The sequence below is a fragment of the Dasypus novemcinctus genome, chromosome 4 (genome assembly GCF_030445035.2).
Source record: "Dasypus novemcinctus isolate mDasNov1 chromosome 4, mDasNov1.1.hap2, whole genome shotgun sequence".
NCBI classification, from domain to species: Eukaryota; Metazoa; Chordata; class Mammalia; order Cingulata; family Dasypodidae; genus Dasypus; species Dasypus novemcinctus.
The window spans coordinates 56,515,105-56,539,217 of record NC_080676.1 but is presented as its reverse complement, the minus strand read 5'-3'; the positions used below and the strand labels follow the sequence as shown (position 1 = coordinate 56,539,217).

The window sequence follows — 24,113 nt, the reverse complement described above, 5'->3', positions numbered from 1 at the left end:
TGGCCAAAGAATACTTGAGATGAAAAATTATGTAACAAGTGGGTGAAAGTAGGAGAAAATGTAAATGAATGTAGAATTGCATTCCCAGCCACATTTTAGTGCCTTTAATTTGGAGAAGTACAAAATTTCAAGTCTGAAGTCCCCTTAACGATCATCCAATCTAGCCAAACATCTGAAACATATTATAATTTTAGAGGCACATTAAGATTAAACTCATTTGTGTTTTCTAGTTTCCCAGATCACATTTTAAAAATATTTTATTCTATTTTTTGCATTTATAGCCACACATATGGATAACTTTATATGTCTTCATTAAACATGACTTTTTAGGGCCTTCCTTTTTCTTTTACATTTGTATGGCTTTCCCCAGCCCGCCTCTTCCTCGTTCATCAGCATTGCCAAGCAATGGAACTTCATATATATCTTTCAATGTGTTTCTCCAGAATTTAAATGATCTTTATCAGACACATATATATGCATACATATATACATTGGTTTTTTTTTCTTTTCATTATTTTACAAAAATGAGATCTTCTTTTATACAATATTCAATAATGCCGTGGTCTATATAGATTCAGCCCAATCTTTATCCATTTTTATGCCTAAAACTACCATTATTATAATATTTGGCATGCTACCAAAAAGTAAACAATATACCTTATAAATATTTTCAAAATCATATTTGAAGTAAAAGGATTTTACAGATTTGTCTTTAGTTCAACTTGATGTTTTACACATAGAACTCTGTCAGTAAGACCTTGATTTTCAAACTGTTTCCTTTTTTTGACCAAGCTTCTATTTTGTGCCTGCTATAGGAAATACTGCTCTGTCTACAAGGATGAATTTTCAAAGGTTTCTGGGGGACGGGGAAGGTGCATTGATGGACAGCATGGGAGAACAGGGTGTAATGGGTCACCGCGAGCCATGTTTGGGATATAAAGAAAAACGAGCCAGAGGCTCCACCTCCCACTAGCACAGCAATTGCCACTTATTAGTGTCTCAGTCATTATGGCTCTTACTTGGTGTCTTTTTTGGCTTGGTAAAACAGGTATAGCCTTCAACAAGTATGAGCTCTTCTTCCCCAATGTCTTAAATTAGGGCTGCTTCTTAGGGCCTCATTTCCTCTCTCAGGTTCCTAGTGCCCTGAACCTCTCGTGCTCACTCCCCATCAAAACATGCTTAAAAAAAAAAAAAAAAGGCAGAAAACCAGAGGGACACATTCACACTAAGACCCAAATGAATAAGAGTTTAAAACATTATCTCTACTAATATTATTTGCATTTTTATAAGAACCAACTCTCATTTTTAAAAAATTCCAACAAAAGAATTGTCAAGAAAAGGGGAGGCACAGGAGGAGGGCCTGCAGAGCCCATCAAGAATTCCTGAATTCACATGCTAAGTCCCCCATGAAGGATGGTCCTGGGAGCTTTCTACAAAGAATACTGAGTCAGAAAATCTTCGGGCATGGTTCCAATTCAGCCACATACCAGACATAGGAACTTAATAAGCCACTTCACCTGTCCCAGTCCCAGTTTCCTCATTTGTAAAATAAAGGTTTGAACAAGATGACTTCAAAGTCACTTCCAGCTCCAACATGCTAGGATTCTATGATTGCAATGGCCTCTCTGAGTGAACCTGCATTATCATTTGAACTAAGAGATTGCATGACAACCGCAGTAACACAAAGATTTCTTGACAAATCTAGACTGAAAGCCCCTTCTCTAAACTCCCCATCCATCAACTCTCCCACACACAGCCATGGAGAGGCATGGCCCAAAGAAAAGTTTAGTTTCAGTTCCATATTTATGCCAATCAATTGCTTGACTTCTCAGTTTTTTTATCTACAAAACTAAACTACACAGTGCTGACAGAGTGATTCTTTTAAAGTGAAAAACTAATCATGCCAACTCCTGTTCAATCTTCTGCAATAGTTTCTCATCACTTACTGTGCTGAGAAATGCTGTGTTGGCAAATGCTGTTTGCCAAACCAGCTACCATTTGTTCCCTTTTGCCCAGTTTGTCAGAGCTTGGTTTTGTTCCCATATCCTCTACCTGGCCATGTACTTCAGAAGAAGTCACTCCCTCCGCCTCCAGGAGATGAGTCAAGATTGGTCTAAACCAGTCATGGTGGTTGCATTCCCCTTGCCAGTGAATGGTTTAGGATTGGGCATGTGATACAGTTTTGGCCACTGAGACATGAGGATTAGTCTGATGGGGAAAATTTTCTCACATCAAGACAAATAAAATCTATCTTCTTCTGCAGTCATCTTGTGATCAAGACAAGAGTAAGCCTGACAATATTAACCATTAAACCAAGGATGGCAGAGGAGAATAATGGAAGGAACCTAGGTCCTTGATGACAGAGGTGAGCCACTGAATTCAACCATCCTGGAATAGCTATGTCTTTGGGCCTATCAAATATTTCAATAAATCTTTCTTTGTGCTTTAGGCAGTTGAGGAGTTCTGTCTTGCAACTGAGTACATTCTAATTAATAGCCTACAGCACGAAACATACTTTTTCACCAATTGTCCACTTCATCCTTCAAGTGCCAACAAATGTACCTGCTCCTCTTTGAAAGCTTGCCCAATCTCCTGAGACAGACTCTTCTGTCCTAATTTCCCACAGCATTTACTGCACACTTGCCTGAGGATGAAACTGTTTGCATGCCCATCAACTGCACTAGACTGTGAACTTCTTGAGGACAGGGACCACGCGGGCCTGTTTCTCTTGTATTAATATTAACAGCCCCTGGCATATGCCTGACTCGTGAGCATGCAATCAATATCTGCTGAATGAATGGCAACACCTGACCTTATCTATCACTTTAAGAATACTGCTGTCCCCTAATTTGGAAGGTTCAATTCTTTTTTATCTCAGTGAATGCCTTGCCCAGTGGGCTATGGCTCAAATTCCCAGAGTCTGAATAATCAAACTGTCTGAGACAAATAACCACTAGTTCTTACCTGAGACAAACACAACCATGGAGAGGTGTGTTAAGAGTTAATTGTGTTTGACAAACTGACCATCAGTTGTGTTTACTCCATTAAAAGAAATGAACAATGAAGGGAAATGCACTCTGCTCTATTTGGGCCGTGTAAGGATTCCTGTCCTACAGCGTAGCTTCAAGATGAAGAAATGCTAAAGCACAACGTGGCCACCTCGCTGCTCCTTTTGGGGAATGCCAGTGCAGGATTAGTCTTCAGGGCAACCAAAACTCCCATGTGGAAATGTGAAACAAGAGGATTTCTGGTCATAAATTCAAAATCTAAATCTGTTCCATTTAGGCTCTCCTATGTGTTCAGAAACTGCTTAGCCAAAATCATATGTCTTTTTCTCTATCACCACACACTCTCTGCTTCTCCTCAATGACCCGTACACACACACACACACAGAAAATCAGTTAAACTTCGTTCTTCAAATAAATGCATCTTTTTCTGGTAGCTCTGGTGAGTGACAGTTTAAAAGTCCACATCTGCCCAGATGTGAAATGCACACCATATGATAAGCCGTTGAGAACTGGAACCTAAAATTTCAGCAACTCCCCATTCAGGTTAAAGCACTCTCTTGGAAATGTACATCACGTTTAGTGTGACAGGGGGTGAACAATTACACTAGGGTTGAGATGACTCATTTAAATAGCATAATTCAAATATCCTATTCATCTTGCAATATAATCAAACTCCTGAGGGGTTGGTACACTCCTTCGAGGAAAAAAAAAAGTGACAAAGGGGAAAAATGCAGAGAAATTACACTGCCTGCATAAGCAGGTACCAGAAGCTGGAGGGAGTCAGGGTGAGCAGGAGTCTGGCCTCTCATAAAAATGAGCAATGCTGATCAGCCTGTGCAAAGCAAAGAGGGAAATTACCCTCTGCTCTTCCGGAAGTCATGGGTTCCCCACTGACTGCCTACTCTGTCTGCCTGAAAAACAGGTAAATGCTAGACTGGATTCATTCCATCATCAAAATGTGCTGAATACCTACTATGTGCTAGCTTTGGGGATGCAAAGAGAAGAAAAAAATCCTCCCCCTCTAGAAGCCTCATGATAGTAGGAAAAACAGACAAGGGAAGCTTTCCAAAACAGCGTGACCAGTGGTAGAACAGAGAGGTAGAAAATACACTGCCCAGGAGGCAAAAAGTCCTAAGAATGCCAAGGCAGACCTCACAGGACAAATGTCTAAAATGCCTTGAAAGATGAGTAGAATTCCCTAGGTAAGGAACTTTATCCTTGGCCTGTACAAAAGCTCAGAAACAAGGACACATGTCAAGCGGTTGGGAACTGCAAGCAGTTTGGAGCGTGGGTGTTGGGAGGCCTGGCTGGAGGCCCATGGGTGTGGAAAGGTGGCTTTTATATCTATGCCCAGCCTCAAGCTGTCTTTCCAGCCTTATTTTCTCCCACCGCTCCCTTGAACTACACTTTGGGCACATGGAATTTTTTCCTATTCCAAAACACCCCATTGATGCTTTCCAGGCATTCCTCATGAACATATGCCGTCGTCTACCTTGAGTGCTCTCCCCACCCTGTTCCCCTTCTCTGCCAGGGCTCCTCATCTCTTTGTGAAACCCAACCCCCAAATTCCTGGGCAGAATGAGTTGCTCATCCACCCCCTGCTCCTCCCATGTTGTCATTTGACCAAGATGGAATGTGTTTCCACTCCAAAAAGGCATAGGTATGGTCCCTGCCTTCAGGGAGCTTGAGACCCCGAGACCCTAAAACACAAAGCACGATGCCCCAGTCAAGAGAGAAGCACCAAGACAATGATATCCTTGGTGTCCAGATGATCAATGGGCAGTCCTGCAGATACTGAAGGCCATGTCCCTCATCTTTTCCAATTCCAATTTCCCTCACTGCATTGTCGCAATCCTTGACCCCAATTTTGTTTCTTTAATCCTCCATTTTGAGGATTGTCCTGTTCTCCTCCTTCCCCCTACCCACAATGCAACTAGTTGTCTTGGGAGACAACACAACAGTGAGGGAGAACACAAGCTTTGACATCAGTCAGAACTGCTTGAATCTCAGCTATAGCAACCTGAAGACTTGCTGTGAGGTATTAAGGAGATGATGACATTGCGTTGTCCCAAGACACAGTAAGCATTCAATAAACCATAAATCTCATTCCTGTTGATTAGCCTTAGGGTCATTCATTGCTGCACCCATCTCCAAGTTTCATATCTACTGACCTGAGTTCCACTCATTCAATCCCCTCATTTTTCTTCTCTACCCAACCCCTTTTTCCTCAACAAGAGCAAGAAGTCTTACCCAATGCTGGGACCCCACAAGATTCATGAAGGAGGTGGCATTTGTGATGGATCTGAAAGATAAGTAGCTTTTGAGCCTGTGGATCTGGCAGGAAGAGGGTATGGGAAATTGTGGATAAAGATGGAGATGGGAAAGCATGTATCTTGTTCATGCAGGGAACTGTAGTGAGCTCCATTTGGTGGAATTGTGGGATACTAGAGATCAGGATGGACAGTCTGGAACCATTATTTGTAGCACCCAGAAAACCATGGCATGGATTTGTAGTGAGGGGGTGGAAACTGAATGCAACATGCATTGGGAAGAAAAGGGACCAAAGGCAGAGGCTTCTCCCAAGGGGAGTCCACGTGTCATGAAAAGCACACTGGTCAAGAATTCAGAAGCCCTGGGCTCCAAGATCTGCAACCAATGAGGTGAGTGACCTTGAGACTTCAGTTGGCTCATCTGTAAAATGAGAGGTTTGACCTTCATGTGGAGTTACTTGAATTCAAATAGAAGATTGGCCCCTTATCAGAACAATAAGACATTAAGTAAGACACTAAATTTTGGGGTGCCTTCATTTCCCTCATCTGTAAAATAGAGACAAGAGCACAATTACTTCCCTTGCCATGCTGCTGCAAAGACTCAGTGCCTCTACCTACACCTGGCACAGACGAGGATTTTTTTTTAATGGTGGCTGTCAAAAGTCTTTCCAGGTTTAAAAAAAAAGAATCATGGGCATTCCTATTGCAGAAGTAGTCATTCAACAACAACAAAAATATCTGTAATCCAACTTGGTCAGTCTGGGATATAACATAAAAATTTCTTTCTGGTCTATTTGGCCAGAAATAAAAAATTAGAGTAGATAGTGATCCTTTCCAGGTACACATTGTCTTTAGAAAATGTAAATATATTATTAAGAAGGAATAAAAGCAATTGTAAAAGTCCAGAGAGCAGAATATTTAAGCCTTTGGTTTCCAACTCAGATTAAACCTGAATTTCGAGGAGAAAGGGCTATCAAACAGTTGTGCTGGTGTACCGCTCATCTTCCTGGGTGATTCATGGAGACTCTAGAAAGCAAGCAGACCACAGAACTGCAGTCAAGTATTTGCCAAAGTCAACAAATACTCAGATATCCCCAAACTTTATGTGTGACAGGTCAGTTTGGGCCTCTTCCAGAATCTGGTGACAAAAAAGGTATGGTCTATTTCAAGGCTCCAGCTAACAAGGTTCTGCTTGGCATTCTTAAAACAAATCCCAGGAGTAGTCCTACTCTGCCCTTCCAATATACCTAATTCGCCACCTTGCATTGGGGGTTTTGTAGATCTCTTCCTCAGAGAATGAATGTAAGGACATGTCTGCCTCTACTGTTTCTCCCAGTCCCCCTCCAACCATAGTCACCACAGCTACTACATAATCAACCCCTCTGACCAAGGGCAGGCTGGCACCAAAGTGTGTGCTGTTGTAATTACACCATGCTGCCTCTCAATGTACTGAAGAAAAAAACCTGGAAAAAATGAATGAATGAATGAGCATTTTATATCCCATGCCACTCTTTCCACCTGGAATACCCTCTCCTCTCATTATTGAGATTTCTCAAGACTCCAGTCTTCCCTGGAAGGCATTTGAGATTTCTCAGGTCTCCTCTGGAAAGTATTTCCTTACTGACCCTCTCTCAATTCTTACAATTTTCTGTCATCGTGTAATTTTTTTAGCTCTCTCATTGGTAATGTGTATTAGAGGAAGCATCACCTCTTTCCACTCTTTAGCAGTCTGCTGGACTAGTAGGCTCTCTCTGGGTTCTGTCATTCAGGCTTCCTCATCTGCCTGTCTACCAAAAACCTCCCAGCACCCCACACCTCCCCTCTTCCTGCCTTCCATTCTCACAGAAAATGAATCTCTGAGTTGGACCATGCAGGGCCAAGGCTCAAGATTCTCACCCTTGATTATTTATCACAATCACCTGCAGATGTAAACAACAACAACAACAACAAAAAAAAACCCCAGTTCTGGAAACTTGCAGATGTTGTTGTTTTCTGGAAGGATCACAAAGAACTGTTGAAAGTGTTTCCTTTGGGGAGGACTGAGCGTTAGGTTAGGAGAAGCACAAAGACTTTCTTTTCTATGCTGTTTGAAATTTTACTGTGGGCATGTATTTTTTTTTTTTTTTAAAGATTTATTTATTTATTTATTTTCCCCCCCTCCCCGGTTGTCTGTTCTTGGTGTCTATTTGTTGCGTCTTGTTTCTTTGTCTGCTTTTGTTTCTTTGTCCGCTTCTGTTGTCGTCAGCGGCACAGGAAGTGTGGGCGGCACCATTCCTGGGCAGGCTGCACTTTCTTTTCACGCTGGGCGGCTTTTCCTCACGGGCGCACTCCTTGCGCGTGGGGGCTCCCCCACGCGGGGGACACCCTTGCGTGGCTCGGCACTCCTTGCGCGCATCAGCACTGCGCATGGCCAGCTCCACACGGGTCAAGGAGGCCCGGGGTTTGAACCACGGACCTCCCATATGGTAGACGGACGCCCTAACCACTGGGCCAAAGTCCGTCTCCCGTGGGCATGTATTTCATTTAATTTTTAAAAGACATGGAAAAATTCATATGCCTAAGATGTATCCCTAGAGATTATTATTCAGTGTACCTATGAAGGGTCCTCAGATTCTGTATTTGGTTACAAGTGCTTTGATTTTTATGGAAGGGCAGGGATGGGACCACTGGGACTGGAGCAAAAAAAAGTGTGTGTGTATGTGTGTGTATGTGTTGCCTGAGTACAAATGCACGTGTGTGTGGTATGCATGTGCAGGAGTAAGTGTATGTATGGTGGGGGGGGTTCTACAGTTTTAAAATACCGAAACACTCCTCAACCCCTTGCCTTCCATAGAAGTCTCCCCTCCCTTCATCCCCTTGGAGCCTTCCCCCAAGAAAAGGACATCAGGGAGCTCATTTGCCTTGAAGGCAGCAGGTAACAGAATGGTAAAGAGCATGGGCTTGGGAGCCAGGCAGCCCAGGTTCAAGTCCTGATTCCAACTACGTCACTTCAGATACTTCTCTCGACCTCAGTTTCTTCATCAGTTCCCACCTCCTAGGGTTTTGTATGAAGATTAAATGTCTGACTATGCCTAGAGAACTTAGAGCCTTGCCCGGCATGGGAAAAGTACAATGTAATTGTGGCTATTAGCACACAGAGGAAAAGGAGATCAGCCGCCCTTATCTTCAAGCCTCATCCTCCTTCTTCTGTGCCCTTGTGGTGTCTGATTCCTGTCTCCATTGAGTCATACCATAATATCATTATTTGTTTAGGTGTCTAATTTACTGAGGAGTGAGTTCCCTAAGGAAGGCACTATGTCTCATTTAATTTTTTTGTTGTCTTTTGCACATAGCACAGTGGCCTTTGCATACCTGTAAAACATGCCAGGCTAGTTTAAAAGCCCAGACTGCAGCGCAGGTAGCACTGAACCCCAGGAGGCAGACTAGCAACCAAGTAGTGAGGATGGAAATTCCAGTCCCAATTATAGCAGCCATTCTGAGCCCCCAAATACCCACACCTGGCCACTGTCTAACTTTTTATGGGGCCACCTAGATCTCAAATGTTCCTTGGAGAACACATAAAGAGCTAAAATTCAGTCCTTTACTATCCCTTTTGAAACTCTGAGTAGGGATACACACATATTTCCAGAATTAATCAAAGTCAGAAATTATACAATTTTCTGAGCAGGTGGAAAATACAGATACTTTGGTTCACTTCAGTACTTTAAGGTTCTACCAGGGCATTCCCTTCTTCCAGAAAATTATCCCTGATCTGCCTAGGCTGAAATAAATGCCTTCCCCTCCAAGGAATCATGGAACTTACCTCCCTCCGGACATTCGCCACATTATACTGAAATTCAGTCTCTTTTAGGCTGGGAGCACCTTTGAGACGAGTCTATGTCTTTCCCTTTCTGTGTTACACACTCCCAGGTATCAGTGCAATTCTTGTCACAGAGCAGGAGTGCAATAAACGTTGAGTCAGATTCTTGTTCCCAGCTGACCCCAGCTGACATTTTCTGAGGCCCCTACAGAAAGCAAATGAGGTGTTAACTTGAGATGCATAGTCTCCGTATCAATGAGGCTTGCTAGGGTGGAGTGGAGGTGGGAGCAAGGCTTATCTCCAAGGAAAGCCTTTTTAGTAAAGCAGCTGCAGGCATTCAAAGGTGAGGAATTTGTTGTGTTCTAGTTCTAAAAATCCTAGATAGTTTCACTCCAACAGCAGCTTTGCCCTTTGTTCTTTATTAAAACTGCATGGAATAACCTTGCCATGCTATTTCTACTATTAATAAGGTGCAGGTCTTATCACATTACATATTGTATTATGAAAATTGAGTGCCAACCCGAAGGAAAACTGATATGAAAAAGCTGCCTAACTCTGTTGATAAGGAAGCAGACGTCCCTCTGACCCAGGTTGGCTCCATTCTGGGCCTGTGAATAAACTCCAAACTCTTCACCCTGAACCCCCTTCTCCTCTAAAGCAGCAATCAAAGGAATCGGTGGCAGACAATCTGCCCAGTGCTGCCCCATCTTCCTCAAGAGCTGGTTCCAATCTGCACCATGGCCGGCAGCTTGTGTTCAGAACAACTAGAAGGCCTTTCAGTGAGCAGGCAGGGACACAGTCCAGTCCACACGGCTTTCGGTTTTTCGGAGGACACCTTCCCATAGTATCCACTTCAGGTTTCCAAACCACACTTGTAAACAGGGCATTGTCCTCAGTTATGTGGTCTTGTCCTCATTCTGTGCAAACTATGAATTCTAAATTAAAGAATGAGGAGGGGGTGCTGGTGGTGGTGAAATTCCCACTCCATACATCCCCAGCCCCGGGGCTTGCCTCTTGTAATTACCGTATTCAGTGAGTCAGCAAGAGGCAGCACTTCATCCGGGTAGGACGTTTCCTGCTATAGTTCATTAAACACAATTTTGCTGTGCACATTCTAGTCTGAGAATTAGAGCCTCAAAGTACAGCAATTGTGTGGAAGGACCCTGAGCAGAATACCTCCCCAAGGCTTTCTTTTACCTAGAAAAATGAATTGAGGGCTGAAACCAATAAGGATCTGATTTAACTTTTTAAAATAGTTTCTTTCTGGGAAAACCCTGCCCAAGACCCAAACTGATGTTTCTCATTTCAAAGGCAAATTGCATACACGCGCTCTGGAGAATTTATGTGAGGTAAATGGTAGCGTCGCTAATGTCCAAGTTCAGCACTACTTTGTAACTTTCCATCACCAGGCCTAAACTTTCCAGAAAACAGATGAAAAGGTCTGACGGAGGGAAGTGATCATAGAGATGGGAATGGCTTTCATTAAAAGAGTGTTTTCCCAGACCTTAACTAAACCTCATCCACTTTTGTCAGTCAAGGCAGACAGTTGAGAGCAATATTAGAGGAGGTAATTGCATGTATCAGTCAACAGCTTTTGTCCCGTGGCCGCTGAGAATTACAGTAAAACGGGCACAGGAAAACAGCATACTGGATTAAAGGCAAAAAAAAAAAAAGATCTTTCTCCAGTTTCTCCCTACTCACCAGCTGTTATGTTCGACTGTAGAGACAGAAGCAGCAATATCTGGGGGAAATCTAGCCTACCACAGTCTGGGTTTTTTCTCCCTTCTGTTTCTCTCCATCATGAAAGTGATTAAGCTTGGACTTTAAAGAGAAACTTTCTCAAAAAGCATTCTGTCTCACCATAGCAACCAAGCTATTAGCCATCTATGATTTTTTTCCCCCATTAAAGGACATGAACACAGATAAATGCAAACCTTCTACCATTTCTTAGAACGACTGTAAAACAATCACCTCAGAGCCTTTGATGCCACTTGGTCTCAGTAGTTGCTTAAGCAAACGCTTTGCAAGTTAGAAATATTTTATGGCCATTTGACAATAAATCACACAAGTCAAACGTGCTGATGAAAGTTCTCTTGAGGGCCTGCAGCTGAAAGGTCCTACAGGTAAATGGGAGTTGGAGGAAGTGGAAGGGGGAAGAGAAGAGACTAGCCTACCACTGTATGCTTGGCACTGATGTAGAGGGTGCCCACACTTCAAGCCTCACAAATGACCGTGAGATAAGCATAACTGTCACCAGGACACCTTAGACAGGCCCCCCAATCCCAATATTCAAGGAATCCTCTTTTTCTCAACCCTGGGAAAATAACTAAGACTGTCTACAAAGCTGTCAAAGACTTTGGACATAGAAGAGTTTTGGTAAAAGCAGCTTTCAAAGGGGAGGGTACCTTTGCGGAAAAACTGACCAGGAAAGAGCAAAGAGCAAAGCCACAGAGACAGCAGGGGCTAGAAAACAAGCAGGCCTGAGCGATGCACTGGTGAGTTAATGAAACGAGGGCAGGGGCTAAGCTTGGCCAGCTCTACCATGACACTGACAGAGGCCACCTGGAGCACAGATATAGTGGGGTCACAGAAAAGCTGCTGGTATGAATGAGTCTGATCCTTAAAATACCTGAGATCCCATGGCCCATCAGGGTGGCCAAGGTCAATTTCCTGAGATGTTAGGCAACTCAACCAAGTAAGTGGAGCCAATAAGTAATATACCCAAGATTCAAAATCATGCCACTACAGCCACTCACTTAGGACATTACAACAATCTCATGTACTCTGGGGAGGATACATACCCAGGGGATAGGGTTGGTCACACAGGAAAATAAGGAGCTGCAGCATAAGCATGTAGCATCTTCCTGGGGCATCAAATTGATTCAAACACTGATGGGCTTCAAAAGTGATAGGACAGACTTTGCCCTCCAGCTGCAGCAGCTGCATCCCTATCTTGATCAAGCCTAGGAGCTTCAGCTATAGCAAAGCAGCAGCCGCAGGCCCCCTCAGGAGACAAGCCAGACCACCCCTTCCCATGGCCTCACCATGGCAACCTAGGGGCAGAGCTGTGTGCGGTCAATGTGTATTCCTCCATCATATGCTGATCTTGGCAATGTTGCTGGAGATACTTTTAACAAAGGATTTGGTTTGAGGTTGGTGAAACTGGATGTGAAAACAAAGTCATGCAGTAGCATGGGATTCCCAACATCTGGTTCATCTAATACAGAACTGGTAGTTGCTAGGACCTTGGAGACCAAATACAGATGGCCTGAGTATGGACTCACGTTCACAAAAAAATGACCACCGATAACACTCTGGGAACAGAAATCACAATTGAAGACCAGATTGGTGTGGTCTAAAACTAACATTTGATGCCACCTTCTCACCAAAAATGGGACAGAGAAGGGGTAGAATCAAGTCTTCTTCCAAGAGGCAGTGTATGAACCTTGGTTGTGGTGCTGACTTTGGTCTTGCTGGACCTGCAATCCAAGGTTCAGCCTTCTTTGGCTATGATTTCCATTGTGAGCAGCAGGCTCACCCTGCCCAAAAAAAAGATGATCAAAACAAAGGATGATCTAAACAAGAGCTGTATTTTAAATATTTAGATAGTTATGTGTTAGCTGGTTTCTCGTTGAATTGTTTATCTAGTTACCAATGCTGCAGTTGTGCAGTCACCTATACAATATTTGAATGTATTTATTTAACTGTTAAATATGCTACCCACATTCATATATATTTCATTATTTGTAATGAAAAAGACCTTTTATGAAAACTGTAAAAAAAATAGTGACAGGAGTCGGGTGGTATGGGATTAAGTAATGGCATCAATCAGTATTTTCAAACACACATTTCATACTAAATTAAACAGCAATATTAGAGAGCAGGATCCAGTATTTATACAAAAAGCCTTGAATAGGTAATGAAATCATATGGTTCAAAAGTCAAGCACTACAAAATGGTATGAAGTGGAAAGTTTCTCTCTCACTTATCCACCAGCCCCAGTTCCCCTTCACATAGCCAAATGTATTAGTAGCCCATTACATGTGTTTTTCTGCATTTCACTTTTGTTCCTTAAACAAAAAATTTGGAGTTGAGATCTGTACACAAAGTGCTTCCTCTTTCTTGTTTACAGGTGCTTAGTATTTCATTATTGAAGCACCACTGTTTAACCAGTTCTCTTTTGATAGACTTTCAGGGTGTTCAATAAACTTTGCTATTAAAAACATTGTCTAGGGAAGCAGACTTGGCCCAATAGATAGGACGTACGTGTACCACATGGGAGGTCTGCAGTTCAAACCCCGGGCCTCCTTGACCCATGTGGAGCTGGCCCATGCTCAGTGCTGATGCTCTCAAGGAGTGCCCTGCCACGCAGGGGTGTCCCCAATGTAGGGGTGTCCCCCGTGTAGGGGAGCCCCATACGCAAGGAGTGTGCCCTGTAAGGAGAGCCGCCCAGCGTGAAAGAAAGTTCAGCCTGCTCAGGAATGGCGCCGCACACATGGAGAGCTGACATAACAAGATGACGCAACAACAACAAAAAAGAAACACAGATTCCATGCCACTGACAACAACAGAAGCAGATAAAAGAAGAACACACAGCAAATAGACACAGAGAACAGATAACTGGGGGTGGGGGGGAAGAAAAAAGAAACACAAATTCCTGGTGCTGCTGATAAGGATAAAAGCAGTCACAGAAGAACACGCAGTGAATGGACAGAGAGAGCAGACATCTGGGGCGGAGGGTGGGGGGAGAAATAAAAATAATAATAAATCTAAAAAAAAACAAAACAAAATAAAAAATATTGTCTCAATGAATAATCTCTTACATGGATCATTTCACACATATGAAAATATATACGATATATTGCTAGAAGTGGAACTGTTAGGTCAAAAGGCATGTACATTTTTAATTTTGATAAAAACTGGCAAATTCTCTACAGAATTTGTGCCAATTGACAGAGAGCCATTTCTCAGTGTTACCAAACTCATATATTTGCCAACCTGATAGGTGAAAATGGAATCTCACTGCAGCTATAGTTTGTATTTCTCTTCTTATCAGTGGGGCTGAGTAGCTTTTCATATGCTTAAGAGACATTTCTAGTTCTTTTTCTTCAAATTGTTTGATCATATACTTTGCTCACATTTAATAGGGTTTGGGGCTTTTTTAATTGGCTGGAAGAATTTTCATAGAGCACAGAAACTCAGCTTTTGTCTAACATGTGAGCTGCACACTTAGTCCAGACCTATGATCTGCCCTCTCTATCAGTCTCGTCTGAGATCCTCAGCCCACCATGGTAGCACCGGCACCTGCCTGGCCATCTTGATGTTGTCCCAACTGCACCTCACTCTCCTGAAATGCACGCACAGGTTTCCAGACCAAACTTGCTTCCATAGACTGGGTTCACCCTCCATGGCCTGCTCTTCTCCAGAGGACTCCTGAAGTACCCTGACCTAGCTCCTCCACCTCCAGGCCCCTGAGGATGTGAGGAAAGAGGGGAAAGCTGGCACATACTCTCAACACTAAACCCTGACTCAGGATTCATAGACACCTCTATCTCCACTTGCTAGGCACCCCTAAATCACTTACAGGTATACATAGGAGAGATCATGAGTTTGCTTCCAGACCACCACAATAAAGTGAATCACATGAAGTTTTTGGTTTCCCAGTGCATATAAGTGTTCTGTTTACACTGTGTTGTAGTCTGTTACATGTGCAATAGCATTATATCTAAAACAAACAAGGTACATACCTTCACTTGAACTTTATTGCTAAAATATGTTAACTATCATCTGAGCCTGTAGCGAGTTGTGGATGGCTGCTGACCAATCAGGGTGGTGGTTGCTGAAGGCTGGGGTGGCTATGGCAATTTCTTAAGACAACAATGAAGTTTGTCCCATTGATTGACTCTTCCTTTCATTTTATCCACAGTATAACTTCTTTCAAAATTGAAGTTAATCCTCTCAAATCCTGCTGCTGCTTTATCGACTAAATTGATTTAATATTCTAAATCCTTTGTTATCATTTCAACAGTGGTCACAGCATCTTCACCAGGACTAGAATGCATCACCAAAAAAACCAAAAACTTTCTTTGCTCATCTATAAGAAGCAACGTCTCATTTGTTTGAGTGTTATCATGAGATTGCAGCATATCAGTCATATCTTCAGGCTCTACTTCTAATTCTATGTCTCTTGTAATTTCCACCACATATGCAGTTACTTCCTCCACTGAAGTCTTGAACCCCTCAAAGTCATCCATGAAGGAAGAGATGTGGCTCAAGCAATTGCGTACCCATCTCCCACATGAGAGGTCCCAGGTTTGGTATAAATAGATAAAATTATTTTAAAAAAAAAAGTCCTCCATGAGGATTGGAATCAACCTCTTCCAAACTCCTGTTAATGTTGGTATTTTGACCTCTTCCCATGAGTCACAAATGGTCTTAATGACGTCTACACTGGTGAATCTTTTCCAGAAGATTTTCAATTTACTTTGCCCAAATCCATTAGAGGACTCACTATCTATGGCAGCTATAGCCTTAAGAAATATATTTCTTAACTAATAAGACTTGAAAATCAAGATGGCTCTTTGATCCATGGGATGCAGAATATTATGTTACGTTAACAAACATAAACACACACACTACCCCCCTCAAGAAGCAGGTAGTTTTATGCTTGTAGATAATGTGATTGGCACAGGCCAATTACAGGTGAATAGACTTACTGGTCTTCCCAATCAATGAACAAAAAGCCTCTACAAAAATTCAGTCTCCCATCAAGGTGCACATTTGTGTTGGTGAAGATATGGGAAATAGTCATTCTCAATTTTGACTGGTAAGAGTGTCAGCTGATACAACTTTGTCAATTGTTAAAAATTCTATACAGAGCAATTTAGCAATGCCTATCAAAATCACAAAATCACATTGACCCCGAGATTCTACTTCTGGGAATTTTATACACATACACACATAAATGCACTTATGCATGAAATCATTTATATACAATGTTATTCATTACAGTATTATTTATAAAACTTCCAAGAAGTCCATCAATTTAGGACTGCTCAAATAAAACATGACATATACATAAAATATAATAATATCATGCAGTTATAAAAAATGAAGAAACACTCAGTATACTACGTAAAAAAATCTTCAAGATATAGTATTAAATGGAAAGCAGAAAATGCAAAAATTTACATATACTGCACTGCTATTTTCACAAAAGTTATTGGGAGCAGGAGTAAGGAAAATGCATATGTATTTCCTTATGCATAAATAAAACAACTCTGGAAAGATGCACAAGAAACTGATAACGTTTGGTTGTCAACGGGAAGGGGAAATGGGTGGCTAGGGCAAGAGGACTTCACTATATTCCTTTTTGTACCTTTTGAATCATCTAAATGTATTACCTGTTCAAAAAATATGTCCCCGTCCATAAATAGTTCACAGCCAAATCAAATAAACAATGACTATACAATGGGGAAGAGCTAATTAAAAATATTTGATAAACTATAACAGAAGTAAGAAAAGGGTAAAAAAAAACTTGGTCCTGGGTCAAAGAAAATAATTCAGTTGGGAAAGATCTTATTTCTCCCATATTGAGTCAATATTTCTGTGTAACCAATGATTCTGAAGGCCCAGGAATTGCAGGTTCATTTAGGTACATTTAGATCATGACTCTTAGAGGTCTCTATCAATTCCCTCATTGAATGGATACGAAACACTGAAGCCCAGCAACACTGGCCGTGTTCTAACTCAAAATCTGCACCCCCCCGCAACTACCCACACCTCTCTCACACCCCCATGCCCCTACTCGCAGCCCCTTACACTCCCCGATTCCCACAAAGTCCCTTACACCGGCAGACAATCACACCAACACAGACCAAAGGATTTTGCAGTGTTCCCGTCTTGGCTCCTTGACTACTTGGCTGAGGTGTGACTTAGACTCGTGTTTCCACTCGCCAGTCCTCTTTGGAGGCCATAAGCAACCTGTATGCTCAAGAGCCAGATAGATGCTTTCCTGTTCCCTCTTCACCTGAGACAAACATAACCAAACTTCTCAGAGGAAGACAGAGAAATCATCTTTTCCCTTTTGTGCAGGTCCTCAGCAGAAATTTGGTTAAATTGGTCTTTGCCACCTCATCAGCCTAGGATCCAAATCATGCAACTTTCAGTCTGGTTCTACTACATAACTGACAGTATGGACCCTTCCGTGTAGTTAACAAACTTCAATCTCAGTATTTAATTATTCATCTTGTTTTAAAGAAAACAAAACAAAAAAATGGCTTATCAACTTCCACCCCGAAGCTTGCTTCAACCGTTTAACTTCTCTCCAGCAACAGAGCAGATTCATTCTCATTTTGCCAATCCCTTACACCCTGGCATTCCATAAAAAGTGAGCATGGCCTTCCTTACCTTATGACTTCAAAAAAAGAATAGGGCTTAGGCTGAGGCAGCCTAAATTCCTTATGATTTCAGAGCCCAGACTTGCTATCATTTCTTTATTTTTTACACTGAACTGTTCTTTCTGTGGAGGACCTTCGACCCATTCTCGGAACTCCACACAGTTAACCACTGATCTCTCTTCTGCCCTCACCATCAATCTCTTTTATTCTTCTTGCTCCTTCCTCTGCACTTTAGAGCAACAGCCCCATCCTAAAAATAACTTCCCCCTTCATCCTGCCTTCTCTTTCATCTGTGATGCTATTCCTTTTTCCTCTTCACTTCTAGGTGCCCTTATGGCAGGGAGGAGGAGGAATCTCACTTCACCAAATTTAAAAATAAATACTAATAAGAATAGCAAATATTTATTGAACACTTAACTTTGTGCCAGGCATTGTGCTAAACACCTAGCATGCAGGACCTCAGAATAAACAAATCTTCTGTTTTTCAAGCTATTTTTGGTTGATTTCATCACAGCCCATTGTCTGACAGTCAACTGTATGACCATACAACTGCTTTCAAGCAGCCCTTGACTGGTTATCAGCCATACTCTCAAACTATCTGGTGGCATGATGCTTGCACTGTGAGTAATACCCCAATCTGGATCATTTCAGACCATGGTGCTTGAACTCTCTTCCTCCTTGGAATTCCCATGGTGCTTCCTGCTTGAAATGATTGCATGGCAATGTTCTTTTGTTTCTGGTGTCAGTCATTACCTTTTGTATATACATACTCCTTCCCCAAGTCTCCACATGACCTTCTAAATGGGGCATGTTGGGCCCTTGAGGGCCCTTTAGCACACAATAGAATGCTGGGTAAATTTGGTTTTTAAAATATATTGATTTGATGATCAATCAAATCACAGATAGAAGCTGGTACAGTGTCCAGAAGTCAACATTAGCTCTTTTTAGTATCTTCCTAAAGAAACAAACCCTTGTGTTGGTTTTCCTCGGGATGTATTACACATCCACTTAGATTCAAAACTCAGCAGAGCACATCCTTGTTTCCAAGATTAACTAATTCTGTTATCTTTCCTGTACAAAACAAATGTAATAAGTGAGGCCAGTGGTGATCAATTCCTAGAATTGTAGAAAAGAAACGTTTGGAAGGTAGGATTCCATTCAAATTAAATTACAAAGATGTTCCCAATCCAAATGTAAATGGTTCTGCTTAAAGTTTCTTGTGCCCACTCTTTCCCTAGGGTAGGAACCCTGCAAGCAAATACTTTTGACTGTGCCAACTCCATTTGTTTTTCACTATTAGCTTATCCCCAATTACATAAACACATACATGATGACAGTCTTTGGTAATGGAGATTTTACAGGAAAATAAAGGTTACTTTAACTTTGAGAATTGGTTTTAGGACAAACCAGACTAAAGCTTATATGGATATACAAAATAATAGACTAATACTATTGTCTGCTTCCCTTAAATTATTTTATTAGAAGGAACATATTAATTATAATGAAGGCAAACTAGAACTCTGTGGGTTTCTGAAGAAAATTCCTTTGTAGCATCACGACAGGATTTCCCACCATTTTTCTCTTTCTGATTAAATTAACTCCCCATGGTTGGTCAGCAGGATAATCTAATTTTAGCCAATCAGCTTGGGAGCTGCCATTGACCTCACAAAGGGAGAGAAAAGTATCTGCAGTCATAGCAACCACCCGCTCAGCACTGATCATCTCTGGACTCTTCCGCCTAATGACAGACACCGGTATGCTTCTTCGATGATTAATCTTTTCCCCTGTGATCCTCCTTGAATACATTAGCCAAACAAGTCTGATAAATTTGTTTATCCCAAGACATTCATTAGAAAATTACCTGCAAAAGTAATTCTCACTAGAGCAGTTTGTGAATGGAAAGCCATATGGCAGATGAGAACAGAAATAAGCAATGAAATCTCTTGCTATATGTTGCAACAGGTTAGGAAAGTTTTTCCCCTTTTAACTTTTATCATTTTGGACTAAATTATAAAAGCACAGCAGCTTAAAGGCCATTTTACAAGAGCAAAAAAATGCTTTTAGTCCGTCACTAATTATTCCTTCAACCAACACTGTGTGCCTACTATGTGCTAATCTAGAATCAGTGAACACAAACGACCTCTGCCTTCCACAATCTCACAGTCCAGGGGGAGAAGAGAAATGTGCACACAGATAATTACAGCACACGGTAAGGACCACAACAGAGGCAAAAGAGAGAGCTCCAGGAGTACTGAAAAGAAGTGGATGACTATTTCCCAGAGTCGTCAAAGACTTTGCTGCAGTGACATTGAGATTAGTCAAGAAAGGATAAATAGATTTTCCAGGAGAGGAGAGTATTCTAAAGAGAGTAGCACTGGAAAGGCATGTACCTAATGGACAATTGTGATAAGATTCCTGGACAACAAAATGTCTGGAGCAGCTAGAATATTAGGGATATCTTCTTCCAAGAAATAAGGCCAGATATCTTGTAGGATGGCACGAACAGATTTTTGGAGCTTTGAGGACACGGGGACAATAATATGGAAAAGAAGGGCCAATTTGCAACCTCTTTCTGAAGTTGAATCAAGAGAATAAGATTGCTGAAGTACCTTTGGCAATGCTCCTCATGAGTGTTAAGAATTGAAATATAAATGAGCACGTGTGGCAGCCTTGTGGCCTTTTCTGTAGGCAACTGTTGGATCCACCACAAAAGGGGCAGCTGGGTAAGTGGGAGACGGTTGAGGTCCCTTGTGGATGAGATGTTTAAAATGAGAGATGAGAAGCAGAACTATTCAGATACGGTCATCAAAGTGGGCAGACCCTTACTGACCTGACAGGCTTTTGTAAATCAATACTGGGCAAACCTTGCCAAAACCAGAGGTCGGGTGTCTGAAGGCTGGACCAGCAGCCGAAGCAGTCTGCATCTGGATGGTGACTTTATGAGTGGGAAGAAAATCAGGCCCACCTCAGAGGTTCCATTAAAGCAGCCTGTCTGAAACACAGACTGGCATGGCAGATACCACATAGCTGGGCCCACAATTGATAATGTTCTCCATACTGACCCAGGATTCCCAGCAGGAGATGTGCCCCAGACCCAGACGAAGGCCCTCGAATGCAAGATTTCTCGATCTGCAGGTCCATCTGGGTGTCCCTGTCAGGACAGGTGGATGTTAGACAGTCTCTAACTCTGTCTTCCAAGAGGCATGTCGCCTTCCCACAAACTCAGTCCACAAGAGCCCTCTTCAGTTTCCCTTCCTGGTACAGTTAACAAAACAGCCAAGCAGCTGAAACAAAGAATGTGTATTTTCCAAATTTTCAACAGTGAGCATGTATTGGTTTTGTAATAAAAAAGATATTTTTAAAAGATAAAAGTTACAGAATAAAGTACCTCTAAGCTATGTCTCTCATAGCAAATACATGGCATGTTGGACACATTATCACAACACTTACAAAGTACCTACTCTTTACACAGCCTTGGGCCAAGCAGGCTACAGACCCTAAGTCATTTCATCCTCAGGGCAAACTCATGAAAAAGGTACACTAATGGGTATACTAATTTTCCATTTTACTGATAAGGAACCAGAGTTGGTAAAATATATCGTTAAGAAACATATAACATAATTATAGTTTCAGATAGCCGAGAGAGAGAGAAAGAGAGAGAGAGAGAGAGAGAGAGGAAAAGAAAGAGGTTTGTCAAGTTTCAAGAGTTTAAAGTGTATATTGCCTTGAAGCTATTGGTTACTACCAAAAATTTAAAAAGAAAATTCAATCCAGTGATCATATTCTGAGCACCTGAGTGCCAGACTCTACAATACAAGGAGAAGCACATGGTCTTTTGGGGGAAGCAGGCACATGGACAAGTAAACATAAGGTGGTGCAAATGTGCCATTAAGAGGAGGCTCTAAAAAAAATCAAGTACACAAAAAATAATTTTTGCATTTAAAGAAACAAAAAGAGCTGGCTGTACAAAGTGGGCAGGAACACAGCCCACAGGTGCCATCTCTGAGGTGAGCAGCATTCTAGAGACAGTTCCCATTCCCCGAGTGCCAGGTTACACTCTTGAGCCTTGGTAAATGTACTTCATTTAAATTTCATGACAACTGGGTCGGTTGGGGGCGCTATTTTTCCCTTACATTATTAAGATAATAGAACCAATAGAAAATATCCGGTCATATAATTATTAAGCGAGAGATCTAGGATTGTCCTTAAGCTTGCTTATTACCCAGTTTCCTTGTCTTCCTCATCCTTCTCCCTCATAAGCAGACCAAGAGACAGTGTTTCCAGAGGACCAGTGCACCAAATGCTGCTTTGGGAGAGTCTCAAGAGTTTCAAGCCTAAAAGATATGAACTACACATTTTTTTCTTTGGATCTCTCCAGACCCTGAAGATTTGCTATAGACACCACTCTTTCTCTTTTTTTTCAAATGCGGCAAATCCATACGGTACCTCTTTTTTTTTTTTTTACAAAGGAGCTTTCCATCAATAATAGGTCCTCTGTTCTTTTTCTCCTCTGAAGCCCATGTGATTAGGGTTAGTGACCTTACTCTTACCTCTGTATAGGTAATGTGATGTGTTAAAACTAAAGGAGAAAGAGGCCATGAGGCCTTCTGTGAGGATAAGAAAGCCTAGTCATTTAACCCAGATCTGCTGTACACTCTAAAGAACAGGAGGCAAAAAAAAAATTCAACCTCCCATACAGCATGACCTTTTCCATTCACTTTCTTGGCAGTAGCAAGAGGGAAATGACCTTTTGGACAAATCTAACTAGGCAGAATATTTGAGTTGCTCAGTGGCAGATGAGCAACTCTGCCCTCTTGTTCATCCAGAAATGACCATGTGGAAAATCACGAGACACTAAAGGGCAAGAGATACCTTGTAAGGATATTCCAGGGAAGCAGAGCCAGCAAAATGAATATATGTTGGTGCCAGGGCAGGGTCCATGAACAAAGGATCTAACCAGTAATTGGGAGTACCTGGACAGAGTGCAGACTCTCTGGGACAAGAAGGTTGTTGGGTAGCCTCTGGTAAGCAAGCTGAGGTCCAGAAAGGACAACCATTTCCAGCAGTGAACAAGAGAGAAAAACAGGGGCTGGGACCGAAAGACAGACCACACTAGTGTCTCTGGAATTAGCTGTTTCCTGCTCTCTCAGCCTCCAAGGTTTCTTCTTCATCATGTTGTATACCATTGACAAAACAATTGTTTCACTCCCCTGCTCCAAAAACCTAATATAACCCTACCTGTTGCTTCCTATTACTGTGGTGGCCATATATCCCAGTTTGCTCAACCAGTCCTAGCTTACACTTGTTATCCTCATTTAATTTCTAATGACATCTCCTGTCACTCTCAAAAAGTGCTCCAGTTTGGATAATTACATGGTTACCATATCGTCTACCTACTTCAAATTCCTCTGCCCAATTTTCCATGCTTTGTTAATATTAGCTCAGTAGTTCTCAAATCATTTTGTGTTAATTGTGATGCATTTAAATGTATTAAATTAGATCCACCATTATCACTTGGTTCCCCCCTTCAATGCTGAGTAGAACTATTTACTGCCTGGCTGAGCCCTGGTTCTTAAATATTTCAGTGGGTTGCACATTTTAGTAAGTTACATATTCTGGTAAGCACAAACTTTTTGGAGCTGACTATGAAATTAATAAGGTAAGCTGGAATCTTTTTTTTTTTAAAGATTTATTTATTTATTTCTCTCCCCTTCCCCCCCCCCCCGTCTCCCCCCGCCCCAGTTGTCGGTTCTCTGTGTCTATTTGCTACGTCGTCTTTTTTGTCCGCTTCTGTTGTTGTCAGTGGCACGGGAATCTGTATTTTTGTTGTGTCATCTTGTTCATCAACTCTCCGTGTGGGAGGCACCATTCCTGGGCAGGCTGCACTTTCTTTCGCGCTGGGTGGCTCTCCTTACAGGGCGCACTCCTTGCGCATGAGGTTCCCCTACGCAGGGGACACCCCTGAGGGGCAGGGCACTCCTTGCATCCATCAGCACTGCACATGGGCCAGCTCCACACGGGTCAAGGAGGCCCGGGGTTTGAACCGTAGACCTCCCATGTGGTAGATGGATGCCCTAACCACTGGGCCAAGTCCGCTTCCTGTAAGCTAGAATCTTGACTTTGCCATTTACAAACTGTGTGGCCATGAGCCAATAATATAGCCTTGCTCAAATCTCAGTTTCCTCATCCGTAAAGGTAGAGATCATCACAGAACCTAACTCATAGGGTTAGTAAAAAGCATTAAGTGAAAAGATTCAGGTAAAGTGTTCCACCTATACATGCTGACTGATGGTGGAGGTGGTGGTGATGCCATCACAGCCCACTCGGCTCAATGCTGTCTGATAGCTCCACAACACAAGGTGTCCTCACTTGTACTAAAGGTGCAGTATACATATTATCACAATTTGGAGGCGTATCTGGGGAAGATTTGTAGCTTAGGTCAAGTTCTCCAGAAGCAGAGCCTGAGGTAGTAATTCTTGTTCAAGTGATTTATTGGGGATGTGGTCTCAGGAGAAAGGGAGTGAGGGATGCAAGATAGAATATATGAGAAGGTGGGAGAAGAAGCTAAGCAAGAATGTGGTCTCAGCTTCAGATGAACTGATCCCACGAAAAAGCTCTGGAGGACAAAGTGCATCAC

The 24,113-nt window shown here is 42.2% G+C and overlaps 1 long non-coding RNA gene across 1 annotated transcript in view; it reads right to left on the bottom strand.

The window, feature by feature from the left end:
• Positions 1-239: 239 nt before the first annotated feature.
• Positions 240-24,113, bottom strand: part of LOC131278217 (uncharacterized) — a 57,340-nt gene continuing 33,466 nt past the window's right edge. The window contains exons 5-6 of the long non-coding RNA XR_009185490.1: positions 9,081-9,282; positions 240-6,304 (exon numbers count right to left, since the gene is read on the bottom strand). This is a non-coding gene — a long non-coding RNA (uncharacterized lncRNA). The remainder of the gene's footprint in view (positions 6,305-9,080; positions 9,283-24,113) is intronic.